The sequence below is a fragment of the Ixodes scapularis genome, unplaced genomic scaffold (genome assembly GCF_016920785.2).
Source record: "Ixodes scapularis isolate PalLabHiFi unplaced genomic scaffold, ASM1692078v2 PGA_scaffold8__174_contigs__length_109621045, whole genome shotgun sequence".
Taxonomy (NCBI): Eukaryota; Metazoa; Arthropoda; class Arachnida; order Ixodida; family Ixodidae; genus Ixodes; species Ixodes scapularis.
The window spans coordinates 64,411,546-64,439,024 of NW_024609883.1; the positions used below are offsets into that span (position 1 = coordinate 64,411,546).

General features: G+C 47.5%; 1 protein-coding gene across 3 annotated transcripts in view; it reads left to right on the plus strand.

Moving 5' to 3' along the window:
• LOC8029397 (POC1 centriolar protein homolog A) overlaps window positions 1–27,479 on the plus strand; it is a 183,498-nt gene that overhangs the window by 140,904 nt on the left and 15,115 nt on the right. The window lies entirely within an intron of this gene.

Sequence of the window (27,479 nt, forward strand, 5' to 3'; positions counted from 1 at the left end):
CTTTCTGGAAGGGAAAATAGACCTTGGAGGGAGATCTTGCTTCACCGAATCGGTCGAAAAGATGTCAATGCAACGGGAGCCGCAAAGTTATGCGATGTAGTTTCTCTGTATAAACCTGACCAGCATGCAAAAAGACAGCTGTTTAGAGCGAGTTATGCACTCCATTCCACCGTAAGCGCGAGCGGCGCGATAGCGAGCAGAACACTGCCGACTTGGCGTGCATGGACGCCCTTGCCCTGGAAGAGGCGTCGTTCAAAACGGCCTGCTCCTGCTCAGGAGTGTCGGCGGACGTGCTGAGTACGCTCGCTCGTCAGGTCTGGCGCAGGTGCTCGCGTACCATGCTTTGTTTTGCACAAAGTGCATAAGCTTGCACCGCTCTCGCGGCTGCGGACGCGAGCATGTCGATGTATCTACAAAGTGTAAAAAACAAAAAACATGTCTTTCTTTTTAACCGCAAAAATAAACTAGGCAATGCCGAACGCTCGTTCTCTGCCCAAAGGTAGCGCTAGAGGTCGCAACCAGATGCAAAGTTTCAGCCCGATCCGATACCTTATTCAAAAGTTATAAGCGATTTTCTGAAAAGTTCAATAGGAAAATGTGGGTCCGGACATTTCATCGAACGCCGTTTCATTGAATGCCGTTTCATCAAAACCGTTTCATTGAACACCGTTTCATTGAACGCCGTTTCCTCGAACGCCGTTTCCTCGAACGCCATTTCATCGAACGCCTTTTCATCGAACAACGTTACAGTCTGTAATATTTTGGAATTTACTTTAATTTTTATACACAACTTCATCTACTTCTCTATGTTTTTTTTTGTGTGTTTTTATATCACTGGGTGCAGTGACGAGATAAGTTCCATCGTGGACATATCCTGCTTCGAGAAGAAAGCATCCATGAAACAATGACCCCTCTCCATGTCACATGAAGCAATTAAAAATGAGACAAAAAACAGAAAGCACAGACACTTAAAAGTGTTTTAAGTTTCTGTCCTTTATTTGCAGTGTCGTGGTCTCAGTCATGTACATGAGTAAAGCTTTTCAGTAAGTCGCATACCCAATTGTTTTTATTTCTTCTTATGCCAATTGTTTTTATTTTTAGTAATTTGACACAACCTTCAAAACAATTTCACAAGTGACTACCTTAGTCTCAACAAATGCAAAGTGGAACATCTATAAAGCACTGATATGCCCCAAAACTCGGTACAGAGCCATAACAGAGAAATTCGATGAAACGGCGTTCGATGAAATGTCCGTTCATTCGATGAAACGGCGTTCGACGAAACGGCGTTCCACGAAATGTCCGCTACCCGGGAAAATGGCGGCCGACGAAGTTTTCGAATACATGGGGCTCTATGGCACCAGAAGCTGAAGACGGGCGAAAATGGGCTCCATTTTCCCATTGAAATGTTCAGAAAATCGCTTATAAATTTAAGGTATTGGATCGGGCTGAAACTTTGACATCTGGTTGTGACATCTAGCGCTACCTTTGGGCAGAGAATGAGCGTTCGGCGATGCCTAGTTTATTTTTGTGGTTAAAAATATTGTGTAAATATATATATTTTTTTTTTTGTAACACCGTGTATACCTCGATTCATTATAAGTGCGAGCGAAGCCAGTGCGACAAGCACGAGTATGCTTTCTCCCCACAGATTAAAAATAACTAGTGAGTCATATGAAATCGTGGAAAATATAACTGTAATTAGGCAGTTTAATGTGATGAATAAAGACGATTTGTGATTCCTGTAAGCCGAAGGAGCGGACAGGTATCCACGAGACGCTGGCCGATAATGAATTTTGGTAGGGACAATTGGGACGATTATCCAGAGCACTTTTGGGCAGGGTTTTGAACCGAACCCAAACCGTGAACAGAAAACCGGAAAAAAACGTTATTTTTGTGCGAACTGGAGTTGAACCGGAACAAAATAACTTTTTCCGCACCGGAGGGGAACCAGTATGTTTTCCATGTGGTTTTCGGTTCATACGCGAAGTCAGGTCGCGTGAAAAGTATGTGGAGAAAAACACAGTAACATAAGAATTACACCGAAAAATTCAAAACAAAAAATATTTTCGCACAGTCCAGAGCTGAACCGGACCAAAATAATTATTTTTTTGCTCCTGGGGAAAACTGATCATTTATTTTTGTGGTGTTTCGTTCATCTGGGAAGTCAAAGGCAAGAAAAATAGGTAGCAGCAAGTTCTGTAACGTTCTACGATCAGGTTTTCACATAGCGGTCTTCTTTGTAATTTATAAAGTTTGCCTCGAGAACTCAAACGAAATGAGCAACGTAACTATAAATTCTCCGGGATTTCTGGTCTTATGTATTTCTTTAACAAATGCCAAGATTCGTCCCAACCTTTTCTTTGGGACCGGAAGGTTCATTAAAGAAAATTTCTCACTAGAACATACCCAATTCGTACGTCGGCAAAAGTGACGAATTAATGAGCCTGTTTGGTAGCCGAAACGGTGAGTTTGGGCTAGTTGGTTTTTCATCTCGGACTGAACCCGAAAAAAAAAAAAGGCACAGACAACACGCCAAGTGCTGTCTATACCTGTCTTTGTTCTTGTTTTTCTTTTTTGCGTTCAATCCGAGATTTGTTTGGTGTTTCTTGTTTTCAATTTTGTAGAGTTGTGTGTAATTTACTTTAAACCCCTTGATTTCAATGTATAACTGATCGGATAAGAAAGCGATACAAAGGCCGATGGATTTTTCAGAACCTGCCCTAGTTGCCATACTTTGGTGCATCTAATCTGCTTTTAAAATAACTCATCCGATTTAATAATCTGCGGTGCCAACATGGTGAAGGCTCTGCGTCTCCTCGGTGAAATTAACGAGGAATGTTCTGACTCCGAAGAAGAGGTCGGCTCCAGTGACCCTGAAGTTGAGTCCTACACTCTGCAATCTCTACTGGAGACTTCCGAGAGCGCACTCCCTGATGATTTCGGCTTGCTAGAAGGGATGAGGTGCGCCGCCCACATGCTGCAGCTGGCAGTTAAGGTGTATCCACACGACGGACCAAATTGCTGTTTTGGTCCGCGGGCCGCGCATCACGTGATCTTACGTCACCGCTTTTCGAGGTCCGCCGGCGGTCCGCGGCCCGCGCTTGTGAGAAATGCCAAGCCAGTTTTCTCGCCCGGACCTTGGCGGCGGACCGCGGCGTTTTTAGTATAATTGAAGTGCTAAGTCTGGCAACAAGCTGACTTTTGTTTGGATTGGAATCCAAATCCAAAGTCGTGTTCTTTTGGCGCCAACTGTTGAAGACGAAGACGACAAACCTTTTGTTGTGCGACGATGGCGGCATGGTGCAACGATGCAACTTTTTACTTCATTGCGCTCGTGGAGCGATTTCCCGCTCTGTGGGACAATAGATGCATGCCCTTTCCGGTTCACTTAAGTCCTCCTCGTCTTCAATAGTCAACGCCAAAGCCACCGCGGCCAAAAGTCTCTTTCGTTCAACCTCCATCTTGGCTCCTTACAAATAGCCTCAATGCAGCTCGTTGCACGCGTTTGGCGGAGCTGTGAGGTCGAGGGTTAGACCGGCCCGTTCACTCTGTCGTCTGCTCTTTTGGTCCGCCGTGTGGATGCTCATTGCAGCCGGGCGGCCCGCGGGCCGCGCATCACGTGATCTATCGGTCCGCGGCCCGGTCCGTCGTGTGGATACACCTTTAGTGGCGCATTGAAAGGCTCGGGCTGCGGGCACATGGTTGAAAAAAGCCGTGCGCTTGTTAAGAGACTACGTGTCCAATCTGTTATGTCCCTGACGAGAAAGCTAGGGTTGAATAGACCAGTTCTTTATTGTCCAACGTGGTGAATGCCCACGCTGCATATGCTCACCAGGCTACTTGAACTAAGATGCTTCGCTGGAAGGTTCTTGTCAGAAGGATAAAGCTCCAGGTGGACCGAAGACGTATGGGCGAAGGTCGAAATGCTCGTAGTATCGCTTCGCCCGGCAGAAGTGGCGACAAAGACATTGCAGAAGGAAGAGCTCATTTCAACAGAGCATGGCTGAGATGTTCCATGGAAACTTCCAAGATATCGTCGCCGTTAGCAAAGTCCAGTCATTGAAAAAGAGGGAGCGACAACTTCTTGACATGGATGTCTTCTGTGCTGCAGTGTACATGGATCCCCGCTACAGCTTTCTTCTCATCCCTGAGCAAAAGTACCAGGCCACGTTGCATTTGACAAAGACTTGGAGGCGGATCCTTCGCAATGCGAACAAGCTTCTACCCTTTCTTTTGAAGCTGCGGTGGATCCAGAAGATACAGAATGCTCCCTGGAAGCACTTTTAAGGGAAAGAGAGTTTGAGGCTATAGCGTGCACATTCGAGGTGCCAGTAGCCCACTGGATATAGCATGCCTTCTGGAAATGCTAGACAAGGAGCCGCGGCTTTCAAGGGACGCTAACATGTTACAGTTTTGGGAGGAGAGAAGGGAACGCCATCCAGAACTCTACGCATTGGTGCAGATAGCCCTGGGAGTGCCTGCGACCCAGGTCAGCGTGGAGCGAGCCTTTTCTGCACTGTGGTTCATTTTATCATCTCGGAGGTGCCGTCTTTCCTTGGATATGCTTGACGACGTACTGCTTCTTCAGTCAGCTGCCTGACATTGAACTGCGCTTTCACCCACGTCCAGAGGTGCCCCAGCACTAGCTTGTTCGTCCCATACAGTAATGTGAGCTTTTGCATTTTATATTTAACACTTTTGTAAAATATGCTTAGTTCATCTTTTGCTGTCGTCGATTGTTTTTGTAGCATATGAGTACGAACCGGTTTGAACCTTTATTTTTTCACTTTGGAGTTGAACCATAGCTGAACCGTTTTCCCTGAACCGGAACGAAGAACATTTTGGTTCGTCACCCTGCTTTTAGGATCCACGGTTGGACGAACATATCTAGAGCGGCTTCAGGACGGTCGGATGCGAATGCGGGCCCTAAATGAGTTCATTGCCACACTTATAATGACAAGACAATTTCACACGACCGGCATCGCGCCGTTCCAGCTGACCGAGACGTCAAGACGCTTGGGAACATCCAGAGGGCGCCGCCGTCCCAAACCGGAAGTTAGAGGTGGGATAAGGAGGGTTTTCGGTAGGGGGAGGGAGGAGAATGCGCCACTTTTCTCAGATACCAGGGCTTTCGTTTGCGACTCCAATTCACTATACACGTTTGCAAGTCCGGTCTCAGGGCGCCGACATCTTCCTCAGTGGGGTGCGCTCTTCGGCGCGACGATAATCCGATTACGACGCCTTAGCAAGGCTTCGTAATCGGATTATGACTCGTCCAAGCGCACCCCAGCCAAGCAAGATGGCAGCGCGCTGAAGCCGGACTTGCAAACGTGTATAGGTGGCGCCACTCGTTTTTCCAAATGGCGGCTATAGTGAGGGTTAGAGATGCGTGCCGCTGCTGAGCCTGTTTAGTGTGCTGGCTTCACTAAGCGATAAAAGTTATTTCTGGAGATACGAGAAAGCTAAGGTGTTATGTGCGCAGGTCGCCTCTTTATCCTGATAACAAAGACGGTGTTTAGCGTAATATTTAAGCCAGGATGCACATTTTAATTCTGGAGCGAAGCCGAAACTAACCTCTGTTTTGTATTTCATTTCTCAGTATAGCTCAAGATGTGCCTCACATCCTAATAATTTAATTGAAGTTGCTTGCGAAAACGCTATTTTGTGACAAACATGTTCAATCCAGGCACTTCAGAATATTTTGGAGATTTCAGAGCCCTTTTAAAGATGGGGTCTTTCATACACGTTACAGATAACATAGAATATTGCATTTCTTGAAAAAATCGGTGCTGATATTTGCGCGTTCTTGCTGCCTTTTCTCAGAAAATTGTGGCATGAAATTATGAACTGCGGGACTTTGAATGGGATTTTGGGTATTTAGATGATCATTTGCTTTAACATTATTCCCAGCACAAGAATAACAGAATAAATTCAATTTTACAATATGTACACAAAACATATATATTAAGAAACGCTATTCTCACTACAAAAACCTAGACGGAACCCGACTCAGACAGCTGAAGTATGTGTGTGTGTTTTGTTTAAAAGCAATGCGTGGCGCATTGGACTTTATGTTGCATCCAATATTGCTTCCAGTGTTTGACTGTTTGTCTATCTTGATAACGATGTCAGAGTTTTCATATGCTATACAGAAAACAAAATGATACCTTTCTGGAAAGACCATTATGGTTACATGCTCTACTTTTGTGAACGTGGCATTAATTGGGGGCATACAATAGTGCAATTCGTATTAATAATAATAATATTAAATTTAAGATATTTTAATATGTAATTTTTCAAGCTCTAATGTCATTTGTTGGGTATGAACTAATTTCAAATGCGCGAACAAGTATGACAATCAAAAGTGTGTTAATTATCATCACTGGTTCCAATTGCGGCATTTTTAATTGCCAAGTTATAAAATAAAAATCGTCTAAAATCAATTAAAACATCCTAGCTAATGTAGGAAATTCATGTAAAATTACGTTAAATAAGGGTAAATCATCTGGTGCTATCTAAGTCGCGACTTTTGACAATCGGAAAAACTTCCAAATTTGATGCCAATATCCTTCCAGTCCAAATGCCCCCCCTCCCCAAAGAAAAAGGATTTTTTTTTTTTTTAATATTAATCTTTTTATAACATTTAGTTACTGTCAGTTTTACGCGCTGTCATTTTGCCAATCTCAGCCTTTCCAGTTCAAAGGAACGCTTACCTGCTTGCACGTCTGCTGACTGCAGCATGTTTCGTTGGCGTTGGAAGCCGGTGAAGCACTGCAGTATTGAGTTTTAGCATGCGTATACGAGCGAACGGAAGCACTGTGTGTTTGCGTTAGCTTTGTGTGTTCCACAATGCGCGTGCGCGGAGCCCGAAAATGCGGTCTTGGATTGACGCATGACAAAGACGCACATCTGCAACATAGAACACGCCACTCTAACGCAAACACACAACACTTGCATTTCCTTCTATATGCAATACTATAAGGTACAATTTCAAACCGGCTGCAGCACTACCTTAGGACAGTGAAGAGTGTTGTTTGCATTTGGAAATGACATTTCGCGATCTATGATCACGAGCAGTTCCACCGTGCCCACTGAGCAGGAGAATCGGGGACCCTCACTACAGCGCTTCCCATTTCTGCCGCGGGAGGGCGAGCAACGAGCTGGAGACGCGAGCTGCTTTACATCGCTACACCTGGCTACACACTACACCCTACAATAAAAAAATAGGGTGCCTACATTATGTCTGTGTCAGGGTGAGGACATCTTTTGTTGCAGTTAGTGGGCCAGCACGCAACGCGCTCGCCCACTGGGTCGTGAACTCCATGTGTGACTTACGTGGTAAAATTGTATTAGCCAAGGGTGCGTGCTCAAGCCGAGTCGCACCGGATTGCACATATTTCAAGAAACGTAAAAAAAAAAAAAAAAAAACTTTTGGGCAGAAAAATGGTTGAGATGAACATGATGATCAACCTGAGACTGGGGTAAGAATATGAAAAACTCAAAAGGAAGACGGAAAAAAAAGATTCGTATTTTTCGCCAACAGTGTGCAAAGAAAAGCGATAGCTGTAGCACTGTCACGCAACGCGGGTGGAATGGTGCCATCATCGTACCTGAGGACGGAGGTGCGACGCGGTTAATTCCCATAGCCGCCGTGGTTGGCGTCGCGGATGCCACTGACGATTGCCACCCGTGAAGTAAGTGGGTAAGCGTGGCGGAACTTTCTAAAAGCATCCAACATTACGCGCAGCCACTTAATACTAGCCAAAGTGGGATTTCATAATGTGGGTAATGTGCGAAATGTCTTTCGAGCAGACAACACATGCGATTCGCCCAAGAATTCACCACTTTAGAAGATTGGTGGCAACCATTTAGGGAAAATTTAATGATGCACAACTAACTAGCATGGCTGGGGACAGGTGGGACAGAGGAAAAATGGGGCTCCCTGTCTTCCATTGGGTCCGGTTCTGGGGTAACGCCGAATAGGTTTGACCAGAGGAAAATTGGCGATTCCCTCGCCGGGGGGAAAGGAAGCGGGGGGTGATGTTTTTAGTTTTTTTCCCGATCCCCTCAAAGGTCATCGTGGTGATAGGGGGAGAAAATTGGCTTTGAAGAGGAGGAATCATATGTTTGTCTTTTTAGACTTAGGCTAGGTGGCGCAAGCTACCGCCCGTTACAAAGGGTACAGCCATTGTACCCTCTGTAACGGGGTAATGTTGTTCTTTCCACGAGTGATATGGATGACCGTATCTAAGGGCGTCGACGTATTCTGACAGGCAGAGTATAAGAAAAGGAATAAAAAAAGAACAAAAAGTGTGAAAAAAAAATTAGAGGAAGGTCTATTGGTGGATTTTTAAGGAATGCGTTAGCATGACTGTGTTGGGTAGGATGGCTGGAGTCAAACTGGAGGTAACGGCCAATATGCGTGCTCTTTTGTTTCTTTGAGTACAGCTAGCAGGGTGTCTAGCGAACGGGAAAACCGGGAATTGTCAGGGAAATTTTAAGTACCGGGAAAAATCAGGAAATTGTCAGGGATATTGTCAAAAAGCGAGGTCAGTCAGGGATAATGAGCCGGAAACGCCATCGAGTGCCCTGAGCAAAGACTTGAGGACTTGGGGGCAGAAAAATAAGCAATAAATTCTGCTTATAGCAGAGCACGGGCTCTACTCACCTGATGTAGAGTGTGCTACCCGATGCAAAGGAAACGGCCGACAAATCTAGTCCAAGCTTTGAATTTGATTGTATTGGATTCAGGGGATGACACTACGCTTGATCCAGTTAGGGCTACTAGATTTAGTAGCAAATGGGAAAGCCGCAGACCCCAATCTAATCCAGGGGCTTTTTAAGCCACATGGACAACTCTTCCAATCCTCACAATAAAAACAGCAACACCCACATGGTCTGCATTTATTCCCCGCAACGTCGTCGTCACCGCCTTCATCTCTTCCTCCGTCGGCGGATGCTCTTCTGCTGCTGAGGTGCCCTCGCCACGTAGTTCCTCAGCGCCGAGTGGAGCGTCCTGGCGAGCACGTTGCGGGGACCGCACATGCCCATGTAGTCGTCGGCCGCCACATCCAGCAGGGCGGCGCCGCCCAGCGACTGGTTCCTCAGGAAGGCCACCTTGGCCCTGAGCGAGTCGGAGTCGTCGTAGGTAACCCACTCCAGGCCGTGGTACGCGTAGGGACACGACGTCGGAGCGTCGAAGACGCGCGCCCAGCTGTTGCGGTACACGTTGTAGCAGATCTCGAAGTAGGCCAGCTTGCCAGGCGTCTGCGTGAACGGACCTGCGCCGGCACGTCGGAAAGTGTTCGTGAAACGAAGCTTTCGTTGAAATTTGACCACATTTCGCCAGATCCCAAAGTTAACATAAAAAAATGCCTTAGGTCTTCAAACTGGGAACCCAGATGTTCCCGAGGGTACCCTCATGGATTTTCTGAGATCCCAAGTTCCCTCGACCGCCCATGCCCTTGAGTTGAATATATATATATATATATATATATATATATATATATATAAATATATAAATATATATATATATATATATATATATATATATATATATAACGAAAGTGGAGGAGATCCAGGAAAGGCCTTTCTTTACTGCACCGACGTTTCAAGCGGGGACCGCTTTTCTTCAGGGTGAATGGTTGTGAAATGTCCTCTTCTTCTTGTTGATGTTCGTGTCAACAAGAAGAAGAGGACATTCCACAACCATTCACCCTCAAGAAAAAGCGGTCCCCGCTTGAAACGTCGGTGCAGTAAAGAAAGGCCTTTCCTGGATCTCCTCCACTTTCGTTTTACGTCCAACCGGCCCGTTGAACTTTCTTACCGTATATATATATATATATATATATATATATATATATATATATATATATATATATATATATATATATATATATATATATATTCTCTGTTTAAGCAGCGTTTTAGCAGACAAGAGCCACCCACTAATGCAGTAGTTCTGGACCACTGATGTTTCTGGGAGCCCCTTCTCGATCGGTGAAAGCGATGGGGGACCCCATCCCCGGGGGGCAAAGAGGATGTTGGGCATTTACAGAGACAAGAGGGCAAAAGAAGAAAGCTGAACGCGTGCAAACCAACTTTGAAGCTCTGGAACGGGAGATAATCATCCCGAATCACTCGGTGCACGTAAATCGGTCTACTTAACTTTCTAAGACAACCGCATCGATAAAAAAAACTTCGATTCTTTGATTCATTAGATTAAGTACGGTTCATTCATCTGCACACATATATATATATATATATAATGTTCGGTTTGATTGATGGTCTAGTGCTTCACATAGAGGCCTTCAGGGACCCCGAAGGGTCCGCGAGCAACACCACCTCGAAGACAATGCATTACTGCTGACATTTTTGCATTACGAGCAAAGTCCAACGCTGGTCACAGATTGGAAATAAGTGCTGCGTCAGCACCCGGCTTCGAGCCAAGTTTGAGCCGAACGTTCACGCAATCGTCATGTCGCTATTTGTGACCAGCGTTAGCCTTCGCTGATGACGACATCTCTATCAGCACTACGGCGTTGATATCTAGGTGGTGTTGGCGCGGACCCCCATGTGAGAACCACTGGCTAATTCATAACTAGAAGTCAAACACTTCCTAGTACGGGGAGTATCGTTTACGAGATCTGTAGGCTTCTGCACTGTCCTATTGCGTCATTGCCAAGACCATGGAGGGGTTCCTCGGCTTTCAGTGAAGCTACATGAGTTCTCCGAGATTGAAAAGTTTGAAAACCCCTGGGGCGGTTTGTTGGTAATACGGGTCCTTCTTCCGGCGGCTAAAATCCCCGCAAGAGGGATTGTCTAGTCACATGACCAGCTTCGTGGGGACATTGGGTACCTAAAAAAAAAAAGACTTCATCAAATATTTTCTGATACGTTATAAAGGCTACACACAAATCTTTTACACCCCTAGTGGTGTAGATCAGCCTGTCCCAGGGTTAACACCTAGAAGGTGTTATACCAACACCCTTAGGATGCTGGTGAGTGCCCAAATAATAGGATGCTTGCCACCTTAGCAGCATCTTATACAGATTTTTTTATGCGAGCACCAAGTTTACAAACAAGATCGCGTACGAAAGATATATCATATATGACCCTGGTGACTGCCCCTGGGTTACATCCTTCTAAAAAGAGTTGATTTAGTGGTTTTCGATGACGCTGAGCAAGTTTCTAATTGGAACCGTATGTCTATTTTCATTAATTAAAAATTTGAAAGTGAATTTTCATTTATTAGCCGACTGATCGTTACGGTTCTCACCTGCACAAACCGCATTAGTGTAACTTTCACGAATTTTTTTAACGAATCTGTTAAGTTAATATATATATATAGGCACGTCGGAAGTGTTCCAGCTTTACCCGACAGATGGAACCACTGTGTTAAGCGGCTAAAGGAGAATGCAACGCACTTTGTTGCGAGAGAAAGCAGTTATGTGAGCCACGGCACCGGCAGCACTGCCAGTTGCTTGGGGGTCACGAAGCATATTTCCCCAGATTTCATCCCCGGCGTAATGTTTCACTAAGCAGGACACCAAAGGCTCGAGAACTTCCCCGGGTTCCCAAAATCCGGTGGCGAATTTCACCGTGCGGGCAGCACTGACCTGGACCGCCTTTGGCGTTGCCCGAGCGCAGCGGCGCGCGTACGGACGTGTCGCCGCGCGCCAGGGAGTAGGAGACTCCCGTGGCCGATACGCCCACCAGGAGCTTGTAGCGCGGCGTGCCCCGGTCTACCAGGAGGGCGACGAGTTCGTGGACACTGTTGGCCGCGGACCGGCCGGGGCTGGGCGGCCGGTTGAAGAGCGGACTGGTGACCTCGGTTTGCCCGGGCTCGGTGTATCCGTGGGTGCCCATCACCACGTAGTCGACGGAGCGGCTGATGGCGCGGACCTCGTAGCCGCGGTCCACGGCGCTGTCGTCGTGCGGCATGTAGATGAGGAGTTGCCAGGCGGAGTTCTCGGCCTGCGCAGTTGGCCATCGGTAATTTTCACTGAAATCTGACTGACGTCAGACTTAACCGTGGTTAGGGAAGCCCACGTAACCGTGTAACTATCTAAGTGACTGATAGCCTAACGGGCTCTCCCCCGACTCAAAATGACGGTGACGTAGGGCGTCCCTTGGTGATACCACCAAACGCTTGCATAAAAAAACTAGCCGAGGTTTTGTCAGGATTCGATCCCGGGTTCGCTGACTGTGAAGTGAGCATGCTGCCACGGCAGCTGCTTCAATACGCCGCCTAATGAACCGCCTGTGTTGAGGACAGCTGCATATATGAGTCCAAGCAGCACCTGCTAATGGCCGCTGTTGCGGTGAGGTTGCGTCACCAGCCTCACGCCGCATCCGTTAGAAGGCTTCTGTGTGTATAAAGTAAAGGGGTAGTGTCACTCTGACATTAGCGATGGTTCATCTGTGATACATAAGGTTACATTAGGGTCCGATAAGGTGTCGCAATTACCGCTGCACTGTAAATTCACACATGACTGTTTTTTTCTTAAGATGTTTTTTTTTTTTTTGCTTTTGCACTGATCCCTCAAACAGCGGTGAAAGCTCGAATTATGGTACGTGTTCAGAAGCCGAAGTGGCGGAAGCCCTCTGGGGGGATTCGCATCTCATGTGGTGCTACTTTTTTTGTTTTTTTGTTTGTTTTAACCCTGTGTTTATCGATTGGATTTTATGCAAAAAGCCTTACACTCGAGTGAAACGAAAAGGCGTTGCACGCAGGCCATGGCAACACAAAGCATCACAGTCCATAGCAGACAATGCATAAGCATCCGAAGAGAAAAAGCATCCTTACTCACGAATAATATTACATACTCATAATTAGGCGGAATTAATTGTAACGAGCGAGATTAAACGAGCGTCCCAGTGAGGAATCGAACCCGGCCGGACCGTGCGATCCGCAGCCCGACGCTTTTCATCGACGTCACAAGAGAACGGTGAAGGAGTGCGCGAGCAACCAGATCAATTAGGACTCCCGAGAGCCTGCGGGAACGAGCGACCGTTGGCGCGCGCAACTGGCGTCCGATTTTTTTCAAAAATAAGTGTTGCATTATTACATTTAACACAGTCATCTTGGGAATTAATGCTCATTCCTCTAGGTACTCGGAATTTGAAAGACAACGCCGATACAATCGGTTCGAAACCCATGGAGTATTAGGGAGTTTTAGTAGATCGTTCCGATGATTCCTATAGCAATACTCGATACTCTGCTGCCGCCTTTGCGCATGCATCGTATCGTTATCGGGGGTAGCGGAGGTATAGGAACGATCTACTTAAACTCTATTGTTGCCAAACGATGTTCCGTCAGCCCGCTTTCGCTTGCGTTGATCGCAAAATAAACCGATCTCTCGAGGCGTTCGGTGCATGCGTGACGCCGTCATAACTTCAGCAGACAGGAGGCAGGCCGCAGCTCAGAAGGCGGCTCTCGCTGCCTCGTGCTGCGCACGCGCACGGCTGCTGAGAGGTTGTCCCACGTGCAGAAAGATTAAAGTTTCCTCGATGCATTGCGGCAGAAGTGCCGTATCGAAACATAACTAGTGAGATTGGACTATTGCCATGATGTTCGGAGAGAAAGCGTAAAGAGGCTGGAAATTAGGGTGAAACGATTCGTAAAAATAATTTCCCCCTGTTGTTGTTGTTGCTGTTTTTATATGTATATATATTTATAAATTAGAATCTAGGGTGAAAATTAAAGCGGACTGCCAACACGTAGATTGGGCTTGTCCTGGTAGAGCCAATGGGCGGTGCAAGCCGCCGCCCAAACAGAAGGACTCAGTCGTGTCTATTCACTCATCTGATTTCCCTGAACGTAGTTTATGTGCTGGCTACTTGCAGTTGGTGCTGCCTTTATATGAAAAAGTATATTCCATTTCTCGTACTGGTACAGTGTGGAATGCATAGTCATTCCAAAGAAATTATGTGTTTACACGTGGTTGCTGACAGCATATGGGTTCTGCTACCGGTGAATATGAAATCCCTGGCTCAAAAGGTGCCCTATGTGCCGCTTACAAGTTGCAATATATGTTGTTCAGTGGTGCCGACTGGCATGACAGATCACAGAAACAAGTTGGTAGCATATATAGCAGTAAAGTGAACTGGGAGATGCCGTTTCCTTTTCTGGAAAATGTGCGTTGTGCTCGTAAATTAATGTGCCCTGTACCAAGAGTCTTTCGACGAAGACTGTTGGCTGTACCATCTCAGTCAACAAGAAGAAAAATGATTGGGAAAGGACCAAAAGAACCTTGGTGCTCGGACCCAACGACGGTGTCAGAACACGACAAAATTGTTCCAAGGCACTGCGGGCTTCGTCCGCTACCAGCCGATTACCTCTCTGACCATGCAGTTTTGCCCCATTGAAAATAAAACAATCTCGAATGACTTGTCGAATAAACCTACCAGAGCTGATGCGTACGTATTTAAGTTCTTGGCACCAGTTAGCTGAGACATCCTGCTATATATTGTGAGTGTAGCGAGGCGTCAATGTGTCTTGTAAGAGTCCTGCGAGGTTAGCGCCACTTGCCTTGAAGACTTGCCTGAGCTGCGCCATGAGCCTGGGCAGGTTCTGCCTGTCGGAGGGCCTCCCGTTGCCCTGTCCTGGGAACATCCACTGCACGAGCAGGCCATCCAGCTCCAGGGACTTCAACCAGTGCGCCGCCCGCTGGGAAAAGTGCTCCCGGCGGCCCTCCGTGATCAGCTCGTCCGAGAAGGACTGCGCGTGCACGAAAGAAACACTGCTTTTCCCATTGCTGAAGGCCCGCACGTGCATAAGAAAAACAGCCTTCGTCATTGCTGAAGATCTGCGTGTGCTCAGAAGAGACACCGATTCGGCTGAAGGTCTGCATGTGCATAAGAGACACTGCCTTTGTCATTATCGAAGGCCTTCGTGGGCATAATAGAAACTACCTCCGTCAGTGCTGAAGGCATGTATGTGCATAACAGAAGCTGCCGTTATTGCTGAAGATCAGCGTATGCTCGAGAGGAGACATGGATTTGGCCATCGCTGAAGGTCTGCATTTGCATAAGAGACACTGCCTTTGTCATTATCGAAGGCGTGCGTGTACATAATAGAAACTACCTTCGTCACTGCCAAAGGTCTGCGTGTGCATAAGAGGGACTGCCTTCGTCGTTGCTGAAGATCTGTTTGTGCTCAAGACACCGATTTGGTTATTGCTAAGGGTCTGCATGTCCATAAACAACAAACTTCCTTCATTATTATTGAAGGCCTGCTTGTGCATAATAGAAACCACCCTCGTCACTGCTGAAGGCCCGTGTGTACACGAAAGAAAACACCACCACCTTCGTCGTTGCTGAAGATTTGTTTGTGCACGAAAATAAACATAGCCTTCGCCATTGCTGAAGGCCGGAATACGCAGAAGAAATTCCGCCTTCGTTATTGCTAAAGGCCCATATGTGCATAAAATAACTAGGAAGTGTCTTAATGGTCGAAGTCCTGCGTGTGCATAAGAGAACTCCTTTATTGCTGAAGTGTGCACGAAAGAAACACACCACCTTCGTTATTACTGAGGGCCTACTGCATGTGCATAGAATGCGCCTTCATCGTTGTTGGAAGCTCCTTCAGCTTGCCTTCATTCACGTGCGTTTTTTCCCCTACGTTAAACCTGTCCTCACAGGCGTGCTTTCAGTCATGGTCATCGATGTGGCTGCAACGTCGCTGGTGTTTTAATGGCCGTCGTTTATTTACGAGCTTTCCTGGTTGTGCGCTGGAGACGCCAGCAAAGGATCTCGTCTTGGCTGTGGAAGATAGACGAAGCTAAAACACAATCCAAGTTGAACGGACATTTCTCAAAGCGTGCAGCGTCGCCCGCGGCGCCGAAAGGAATGCCGGGCGGAGGATGAGCACCCAAGTGGGCGAGGACAACGGAGAAATTGCGCTACCCTCTCCCTCTAGTGTCACGTGGTAAATACCTTGAGGACAGAAACAGCATAGAAGACGTATATTTCCCCATGTTAAAATGTTCGGTCCAGCTGTGGCTTCCCTCAAATCTAATCAAAAATTAACCTTGGCTTTTTTTTCTTTTTTGCTAGCGTTACGCATGATGTTATACTGGCGCTTGTACCTTGGAGTCGACCTTAGGTCCCCCGAGAGCCACGAGAACCTTGAGTTCGGGCGAGTGCTTCTTCAGCGTCACCATCTGCCGCAGGCGGCGCTTGGCCTCGGCGACGGAACCTGCCGCCGTCGACTTTGACGTCGAGTTGCTCAGGTCGGCCGGGCTCACGAAACCGTACACAAGGTGCGAGCAGTACCTGCGCCGCGGTACACAAGCGAGAAATAGATATCTAAAATCAGTGTTTCCCTCGAAGGGCTACTCCGGCGATTATCTTGTCACTCAAACTATAAGGTGCCTGGAACGAGCCTCCGACTACTCTGTTTCCCGCGTCCTAAAAAGTGGTCCCCCGACGTCCCCCTCGTGACTTCATATAGAAGTGTTACGTTGTACTTTTTTACCCTCAACGACGTACAAAATCTCTAGACCCAGAGAACAATTCCTAGGGTTGGCAGCACTGCTCTCGTGACTTCATACAGGAGTGCCACGTTGTCGCCGGCCGCAGTTCCGGCGGTGGAACAGCAGCGATGATGAAGGCGGCATATTCTGCTGCAGGCCGCTGTCTAGCTTGACAGCCCGCAAAGGCTTCGGCAGCCAGGAGTAAAGTCCCTAGATAAGCCCCAGAAAGTACCTGAAGTCCCTAAAAGTATCAAGGGACTTTAGCTGTGACGACAGCGATACTCGCATTCCCTCGTGTTTTTTTGCCATCATCTTTGCGACCAACCGCCGGGATCACGACAGCCAACAGCATGACACATCGGGTTTTGTGACGTCCTCTGTTGCCACCTCGAAACCACTTCTGACGTGTCCCATGCAGCGTTGGGAAGCATTATTTCAAGTAGGTTTAGCAAATGTATTCTTTACTTCAAGTAAATTCTCTGAGTATGTGCTTGTAGTTTACTTAAAGAGTAGGGATGTCGCGAATCACCGTAGGTTCGAAATCGAAAGGTTTCGATACTTTGGAACCGAACTGAGGTTCGAATTCGAAAGATTTCGATATTTTCGTACCGCCCGAGGTTCGAAATCGAAAAATTCGCAACTCTCGATCGCCGTGGAGTTTCGATTTCGAAAAGTTCGAAGCTTTCACGGTTTCTAAAAGTTCGGGTTCGAATATTTCGAATATATTTTTACTTGAGGTTCGAGAAATTCGAAGATTTCGAATTTCCCTAATTTCAAAATTGAGAGATTCGAAAATATTTTTAATTTCTTGGGATCTGAAGTTCGAAAACTTCGAAGATTTCGAATTTCTTTGAATTTGAAGTTCGAAAAATTTGAAGATTTCAAAATTCTTTAATGTTGAACGCTTCGAATTTTTATAGACATACAGTTCGAAAAATTCGAAGATTTCGTTGTTTTTTTTTTTTTTTATCATAAAGTTCGAAAGTTTCGATTCTCTTTTAGGGCTGAATTCGATTTTTTTTTTTTAAGATTTCGATTTTTTTTTTATTTAAGTTTTCAAAGTTTGAAGTCCGATTTTCATGTTCCTCCACAGTTTCAGTTTCAAATAACGTTTTCACGCCTAACGGGATTTTACGAAATCATGTTTAGAAAAGTTTGGGTGTGATATTTAGACTGCGCGAAGTTGGTCAGGCAATTAAATGAGACGACGAGCATCCCCGATGGGCTGGAATAATTGACAGTGCAGAGTGACGTGTGACCATAGATCAATAATTGTGACCGCCAGCCGGGAAGGTCTTTAACGTGCATCACACAGTAGTGATCAGACGAGCGCACTGTTTAACGATACTCCTCCATTTCAAAAGGGCCAGGAGCGGGCAGGAGGTTGAGGCTCAGAAAAACCTTGAAGCGACCTGGCAAACAACCTCCCCACCCCCTTACACGCTGGTAGTAATTCGATCGAACGCCGCCCGATTGACGCTGGCATAGAGTAAGTTAAGTTTGTAGTTGTCCTGGAGGTTTATTTTCCGGGACGGAGGAAACGCCGAGCAAAAAGCACAGAAGCCGACGGAACTCGAGGTTTTCCCTCACCCCCTTCCAGATATTTCGGACTGTTAAAGAAAACAATACCGGGAAAGACGGCATGGTCGAGCTTATTTTAATCTGAAATTATTTATGCATATGTATAGCTACTGTCGCTCTTCACTGCATAAAAGATCGCGTAGATGGTCATTGTCGAAAACTCGTTGTCGGAAGGCAGTACTTGTCACATGCTTAGTGTTTCGGAAGTTCAATGCTATGTCTTCTCGACCTAAATAACTGTGCCATTGGTAAAAAAGAAAAGAAAATAAACATAACAATAAATGCGGGGATAAAAAAGCTTGTTGTCGTTGTTGTTGTTCACGTTTTTTTTTATTGATGCCGTCACCACCTTGATCTCAGATCATTTGTGGGAGGAGATGAGCGATGGGGATGATGTCGGATGAAAATCTGTTAAAATAGGTGGCGAATGCCTGCCTCCCGAATAAATTTCAGGAGGTACTGAAGCACTGCCTCTTTGTCTGCTTGTTCGCCTTCGGGACTCGTCCATTCCTGGAAGTTTGTCGGACGAAGCTGATGTGGTAGTCCGCGGAGGACACTTCGGCGAGTTCGCTCTGTCGCTGTGCATCCCCAGACAAGGTGCTCCCCCCCCCCCCCCCCCCCCCCCCCCCCCCCCCCCCTTAGCGTAGCTTGCTGTCCGGACTTACCGGTCGCACTCGCCTGCGACAACGGGTGGCTGGTCGTCTCGGTGTCGTCGTCGTCTTGTGAGGCCACACTTTACTGGAAACCTAAAAACCTTGACGTGGTTTTAAAATACGCAGAGTAACGGATGGTCTAAAAAAAAAAAAAAAATATTTTTTTTATAAACATGTTTTTGAAATGTTGCTATATAGTGAGCAACTGGGGAATTTGGAGCACTACTGTAACGTCGGACAAACTGAAATAATTTACGACTTAGGAGAGGGCACGAGTATACCTTTCGAATTTCGCGCAGTAGAGAAAGATATAACTGGATGCACAATATTTGCGCCCGTTCTCGCAGTTTTGAGGCTAGGGGTCCACGCGAAATCTGTTTTGAAGGTGCACTTCGACCTTCCACTGCTAAGCGCAGGTATCCTTGCCCTTGCGACAGAGGGCGCTAACTTTAGTGATTGAGACGCACCTGGCGCGGGAGAAAATGATATCGTTCCAGAGCTGTTGCTCCTGGGCAACGCTGGGCACCAAAGGGTTACGTTTTCCCGCCATTTTTTTTTTCCTCTTTTTCTTCGAGGTACCCATGCTGACGACACGCTTGGACGCACGCACCGTGCGGGTAGGTGTTTGAGCATCTGGTAGCGCACAGGTTCCTTGGTCCTCTCGCTGTTTCGGTCGTAGAGGCAGACCAGGGGCGCTGTCGAGTCCCAAGCCCCGTTGACGCCGGCCACCCCCTGCCTGGAGAAGACGAGTCCGCGCTGCCGAATGCCCTGCGTGCACACGCCGCCAGTCTCTTTGGAAGCGGTCCGTTTTGTTAAAGACCGACGACCAGTTCGCGCTTTCCACTTTTTCCTCGCTTCCTCCTCTGCCCCTTCTACCCTGTCCACCGTTGCCTGTTTCCTCCTCCCCCATGATGAGGAGGATCTTCTGCCTCGCAGAATCTCGAATCTGGTCGTCGGCCTTTAATGCGATAGTACTCCTCGGGCGCCGCCAACGTCCGTGGCGGCTCGCGATATAGCCTACTTTGCGGGAAATACAGATTTGGTCTACTATATAAGCCTTTTTTTCAAAACCCCGTCTGGCAACGTTGGCGGTCGCCATTTCTTGGGCGCGAAGCATGCGATTGGATCCGAGTCGTCGCCGGACGCTGACGTGGCACTCGTTTTTCGTACGAGTTGGGCCGGATTCATGCCGAACGCCGTCGTGGCCCTCTGGTTTCCAATGCATGCTCAGTGTGTGTGCCCAAACAATGGTAGACTCGAATAACTTTTGAAAAAAAAGGTCTCTTTGATACCAATTTAATTATTCCTCCTCTTCCTCCTCCTAAATTGAATGGGAACCCCGAATTTGTGCGTAAGCATAAAATAATTCAGTTTGGAAAGTAGTGGCGCGAAAACCGCGGCGCGCTGAAGCAGACTGGGAGGGCCGAACTCGACACGCGTCTCAAGTGGCGCGAACAAAAAAGTCCAAGCTGCGCCTCAGTGCTCAGCCTATTACATCTATACTACACGTCACAGAATGTGAGGAATTTGCGCAAACATTGCGCCTAAAGCTCATTGCGCCTCGTCGATGTGGAAACTGGTAGTCGAGGCGTCGCTACAGTGCGAGATTGTTACGGTAAGTTCGCGCAAATTTTCTGAAATTTCGGTGATTGCTTAGAATACTGTGTGATTTGATTTGATCTTCGTATCGAACATGACTGAGTACTCGGAAGTTTCGTGAGATTTCTCGTCTTTCGTTGTGTGTTTGGGCGGTTTAAATGACTCCATTGAGTGGCGCTCCCGGGAGAGAGTGAAGAGGAAGGCCCTCGAAGACGGGGGACTCTGCTACGCTTCACGAACAGGACGCAGCTCACGGAGAAAAAGGCGAGCGTTCCGACCTGCGACCGTTGTGACGGCCAACGGGGTATTGGGTGGCTAACGGGTTCGCTCGATTGGATTAGCGAGCATTCACTGCAATGTGAGGAACGCACAGACATTGCGCACTTGGGAAAGAACCATCTCCTTCACAGTAAAATGGAAAAAAAAAACAGACACACACACAAAAGACGGGAGACAAGTTGAAGTGCACGCACACAGCGCTGCATTAGAACAGAAAATTTTGCTTCTGCGCGATATAGCAAGTGAACGTGATCTGAGGCAGGATGGACACCAAAACCAACAACCACTGCAGAATGACGTATGGGCAGTCTGACAGACAGGGTGTATCTCTCGGCGTATACCTGGGAACCCCTGGCGTACTGCCACCGGCCGCTGTCCCTAAACAGCGACGACTCCGGCGACATGATGGCCAGCGCGAGCATGAAGGTGGCCAGGCTTCCGCCCACGAAGACGGCCGAGTACAGGAGACAGGGGTTCCTGGTCGCCGCCGTCGCCGCGCCGTCAGCGCCGTCTCTCGCCTTGCCGGCATTCCCGGAGGCGCCGAGCAGGGGATCGAGCCGCGTCTTGCTCCACCTCGAGACCGCGGTCAGGAGAGCCCCGAAGTCCATCGGTGGTGGACGTGCGGACACTGCGCTGGACTCGCCGGTGGTCGCCTTTCGTTGCGGGGCTGAGGGGCGAGCCGAAAGCCGACCGCGGTTCGATGAGGCCGCGAGTTGTGGACGCCCGGTTGTGCGCGCGCCCGCACCACTTCTTCCTCCACCCGAGTAGGCCCGTCCGCCATCTTGGATCGGGAGGAGGAGAAAACTTGATTGAAAATAAAGACGTCCTAAGTCCAGAGCCGTACGAAACACACACACAAACATATTGGCGAAATCAGCACCTCTCGCATGCGCGTAAAGCTCGCTTCAAACAGTTGCGTTGCATATGTTAGGAGCGCCCGAAACGGCCGCAACGACCAAGTCAACTCTGAGAAGTGTTCGTCGTCCACAACGTGGCCAGCGATGCAAGAAGTAGCTTAGTCAGGCAGTCGTGAGTTATTGTTGTGTCCCGGTCGCCGCTGCCGTTTTGGTTGCTGTCGACGCAACCGAAGCAAATGTGTGCCTCGTTTACGAAGTGGTCGGCTTCGGGGGTGTGGGTCATGCCTGGGTGTTCGGTGGGCGTGTGTGTTTGCATATACCGCAACTCTATCACGTGGACCGAAAGCTCACGCTGCACCCACTATAATAGACAGCTTATAGACAGCTTATATTATAGACAGCTTAATGGAGCCATGAAACGCTTCCTTTTTTTTAACTTTCGCTAAATACTAGTTACAATCCCTCCCTAATGTTAGTAACTAAATAAACTTGCCTTAGTTTTTCTTTCTAGGCAATGGCAGTTGCCAACAAGATTCGAGAATCAAGAGTATCACGTAGCTGCTCAACTCGGCAGAACGAGCGGCCATGTGGCCTGGTGCCTATCCTATGTCGCCAACGTTAATCATAGCCACGCGCCGCGGGGTCGGCAAAATAGAAAACGCGTGCTGAGACCCAGGCATTGTTAGAGTTCGCCTATTCTCATCACCGCAGTGTTAGACACGAGCCACAACCCGAGTGTCCGCCGAGGCAGTGGTTTTTACGAGCCGAATTTGAGTGCTCACGTACTGCTCGTGTTCATTCCATGAGCCGCGCTCGACTATCGTCAGGCGGGTGATTTCAATCCCACAATTACGTCATCGAGCTTCGCGAAAGCAAGACTGAAATAGTCTCCTTTTATCCTCGCAATTTCATCGCGACAAAGAAGCTCCTGGGCCAGTGGCGGGTTGTGCCAGTATCCTTGGGCCCAGGCACGTAGTCAGGATTTTGATACGGGGGGGGGGGGGCATGTCCAAATGTTGTGTGAGGGGGAAGGGGGAGAGGAGACCCCAGCAAAATGAAAGATCCCCCTCCCCCTCTCCTCCCCCTGCAGCTAGGCGCCGGCTTGGGCCAGACGAGGACCAGTGCGCCCCTGCAAATTCATGAACATTCCAACCCGAAATATCACTGCGGTCGGCGCTCTGCAAGAGCGCGCGGGTGTCCAAAGGTTTGATTTGGTTTGCAACAGAAAGTCGCTTGCAAGTAGAACCGTCCTATAGATCCTTCTCAAAAATCTATAACCGAATGATACAAAAAAAAATGGATCCACTGCACAAGCAGACACGCACAATGGCGGAACCAGGTGGAACAACTGACATCGCGGAACGCGCAATTACACTCTAAGAAAAATTGGAGGAAAAAGGTAGCAACGAAGGGAGCAACGAGACGTTTTCCTCCTCCAGGCAGACGGGAGAAAGCTTTCGACATCCCGACTCATCTTTCGGTTTCGTTTTTTCGAGCACGTCGCGCACGTTGTTTAGTAAATCTTGTTGAGTTGATTGAGCTTCAGTGGCAGCAAAGGCCGCCAATAATTCCGTCTGCAGTCCAAACGTGCAGAACATTTCGGTTTCATTGATGTTTTTATCACTAATTTTATAAAACGAGCAAACGAAGCCGCTAGAAACAGCGTAGTTCCGGAGCAATGCCACCAGCGCTACGTACACTGGGCTAAGTTGGCCATCTGCGGATTGTGGTACCCACGCGGAACCAAGCAGACCGATGTGTCGACGTTGACGACGTTATAGAAAACGCTGAAACCGCGTCCAAGACAGGCAGGTTTTGCTGCCGGGTGCCTTTTGTGCTGAGTTCGGTTCTGTTTTCCGATGCCCAGTGCCAAGCGGCAATCAACATGGTTCAGTATTTCTGCGTGTCAGCAACATAGCAGCAGCATTGCGATGGCAGTGTTGTGCGTTCTGAGCAGAAGACTGGAATTATCGCCGATGTGACCGTGTGTTCGCGTATCAGTGGTGCAACAATATGAGAGGACGTAAACTGTCGGGCTGATGCCGCCGGTCGGACCGTGATCAGGGGGGTGGGGTGTCGCACGTTGACATTCTGATTTACATTAAAGAGTTTAAGACCGCTTGAGGGATTACAATGCAATCGATCGACCTGCGGATAGTCATGTTGTAACGCTGGTCTGAACCGCAGCTCCTATCGTACAGTGGCCAATGTGACTGTCGTCCGCGATGCCCTGTTGTCTCCTCCCAGAGAACGATTGCGCTCTGGGGAAAGGACTGAACAGTATGAAAATATGACGGAAAGTACGTATATTTACAGTGTGGAATTTCAGCATTAAAAAAAATAGTAGGTAAAATCGAAAAAAAAAAGAAGGTACCCTTTATTTTGCTGTTTAAATATACTACAGTTCCTGGAGAAACTGCCCTCCAAGTGGCGCGTTGGGATGAGCGCTAGAAGTTTTCGAGCTCGCCACGGCGTAGCTCCGTACACTTAACACCTGCCGCAAGTCGCGGCTTTGACTGCATTCAAGTTGATTAAAAAGCGATTTCTCTGCCCGTGTGTCCGTGGAGAGGGGGTCTCTACACATATTAATTCAAGATGACAATTGCAGCCGCGCGTGAGCAGCACAAATAAAAGAAAACAAAAAAAACAAAACAACACTGCAATAGAAATATTGGCTACGACGTACTGTCTGGGGAAGCAAACACATGGCTTGGAACCGCATGGGAGCGGCCTGATTTATTGGCTTTCAAATAATTACGGCATCAGCGTTTACTTTTTACTAAGAGATTCATCCCCTTGGCCGTTGAATATACTCTCAGAGGATGAGATTGCTGGGAAAAAATCAACATACTGGGAACATTTTTTTTTATTGCTGAGATGGTCACCGAGAAAATCCGTACGTTCAAAACGACCAGTATTAGCCCCGAGAAGTTCGCGTGGTGCCCCCTTACGGCGAACCAGGGTGACGTCACGGCGAGGAGAGAATTTTTCCCCGACTCGCCTCGCTCGCCCTGTGGGGGCTGTGACGACGCTAGCTGTCGGCGCGCTCGTTTCTATTTATTTTTATTTGGGCGTGTTTGTCATAGGAAGTGTAAATTTTTATATGTGCCTTTATTGAGGTATGGCCTGTAGCTACAGGCGAAACTTCAACCAACATTTTAAGCATGGTTGACAGGGCAGGCAACGCATGAATCACAGCTGGTATATGAAAATAAAGAAATATGGCCACAATTGCAGGAGCATCACTATAGATTTACGTCTCGAGCAATAAATGCTGCTGATGGTCTGAATGAATTGGCAGGTTATGTATACTATTTCTTTTGTATCTCTGTTTTTAAACAAGATAGCCGAAGCAGAAAAGCTGTATGCTGCTCGAGCAACATGCTAAATAGTCTGAGCCATGGGGAGAGAATCACAAGTAAGACAACCCAAGTGCAGGGGCAAAGTAAAAAAAAAAACAAGGAACATTTATTATATACATTGCTCGCATTTGACCTTTGCTGGATTCGGATAATATTTCAATGGACTACACGGGTGGTATCTGTGGACTTGCTTATATAAACCCTCAAGTAATGTATAACAAACGTAAGCGAACGTGTCTAGCTCGTTATTAGTCCCTTACACCCTAAAATTTAGATTTTACTTAAATCGAATTGTCCTGAAGCTAAAATACCAGAAGCTTTTCTCACGCAGACTGTCGCCCTTCACAAATTCCACATTTTTTGCTACCAGTGCTGCATCTGCCATTGGACAGACGTTCGAATGCTTGCTTTTACTTCTGTTTTCCTCTGTTGTCAGAGAGTCCAGCTGTAGGGAGTTTGGAGGCTGAGGAAGCTTTTGGGCACCTGCAGCAGTGTCTCTTTCAATTGGAAATGACAATTCAGACTAAACGGTGTATTTTCCGAATACCTAAGTCTGGAATAAAAAATGTCAGAAAAAATTCTAAACATTCCAAATTGCGGCACTATTGCTGCACATATTTTGGGCTGTTCAATAGATATCATACAGGCAACTGGGGGCAATTCGGCCGTTTTTTCTGCTACCATACGAACTAATTTCCAGTAATTGTGCATATTCTAAGAAATATGCCTGAATACGTGTATAAACCATATCATTAATTCACGAAGAAGCTACATTTATGTAAAACAACCCTGTTCCACGAGCACTTCAAAGATAATCAGACACAGGGCCTTTAAAACATCTGCGAATCAGCGCATGCAGAGTGGCAGCGCAGAGTCGGGGTCGCGAGCTAATTTGCCGACCACCCAAAGGCCCATGATATAAATGCCACTTCAAATGCCTTGAAATCGGGATGTAATATCGTCCTAAATTATGAACATGCAAGGAACAGAATTCCAGCGTCTGAAACACTTGCGCCACCACTTCACTGTCCCCTCGCAAGATTGTCTTGTGTCGTGTGGACGGGCGGGGAGGCTCATCGGCGGAACCGCCTCCGCCGATAGCTTTCGGGATTTGTAACCCATTTTTAAAGGTAAAAGGGACAAGCAGGCTTATAAAATGTACGGAAGTACGTCAATATCGGCCTAACTCAACGTCTTGTACACCGGGTAAACGAAGTCCAGCTCCTCGAAGAGCTTGCGGCACACAACGCCAAACCAGGAAACCGGTGCTGGGAAGCGAGCCGATGCGAGATCGCGGAGCGGAGTCCTCCCCATGACTTCACGGTACACCTCACCCAATCAGGGCGCGGCGACCGCAGCGACGCTTGTGTTCGCTCTCGGGGCTAATAAAAGACGGAAACGCAGAGCTCCGAAGGAGTGATCGGGTTTATGTGCTCCGTGTATTCATGCTGAAATGTTTTGGTCGGAACTCCGTCATGCTTTTAACCTTGATGAGGCCCAACCGGATTGGGGCACTATAAAATGTCTTTATGTTGCAGCTGGTGAAAACCAAAAGTGCGTAGAAGTGCTATTTCTGCTCGGGATGCATGCGATGTGGAGATCCCGCACGGATCACACGCTGGTTGTAGAAAAAGGCAAGCTGGCCTGGAGCCATTCTGTCGAAGGCTTTTCTAGCCTGTTCGAGCAAAGGGACATTCCCGGCTTCGAACAGTGGTCCGTTGGCAAGTACGTTTAAAAAAACTACATGGTGAAAAGAGACAAGTTCATAAATAGACATTATATAATGCACAAGTGATCCCATGGAAATTTGATTGGGTAGATTTTTCTATACATGCGTGGCTTCGGCAATGGGCAAGAAGGCCAGCTTTTAACACTGTAAATAAAAACGTTTTTAAATAAAGAAAAAAGATCGGGTTAATGTGCTGTTGTATTGATGTTTGTATATGCCTTGTATGTGTATGCGCTCAATATATATGTTCAGCTGATGCTTGTGGTAGGTGTAATGTGTCTACATTTGTGTATAATAAGGGTCCTGAAGATCCCTAAGGGCGGTGGTTCTCAACCATCGATGTTTCGAGGACCCCTCGTTGATCGGCGGAGATGGTGGAGGACCCCGTTCGTAGTGAGTGGAGAGGAAAGGTATAGGTTGAACCTAATAATGATTTAATAAATGCATATAACTAAGGGATAGTGTGAACTAGACCTCTCTTATTGACGTACACACGAGAAAACTCGCCCGAAAACAAACATTTCATTTCGACCTGAAAAAATAAAACTTTTATTGCCAGGCGTGAGGGATGAGACAGGGCTTCGCGGACCCCTAGAACGCCTTCGCGGACCCCAAAGGGTACGCGGACACTCATTTGAGAACCACTGCCTAAGGGCAATGGTGGCGTGAGGACATAAAAATATTTTTTGTAGGGCATGAATCGGGCGGTACCTACCGCCACCTAGCTAGCTACTTGCAGTTACTCTGCTTGACCCTGCCACCTGATGGCAAGCGATTTAACCTTCTTTCACGCTACGCGATAATTTCTGGTTACCGTGCAACGATGGGTCAAATAGCCTGCTTCGAAATTGCTCTTGTGGGAGCGGCTTTTGGTTTCGGGGATGGTTTAGCACTCCTCGGTGATGTGCGGTCGACGAAGGAATTGTGGCTTCAGGAAT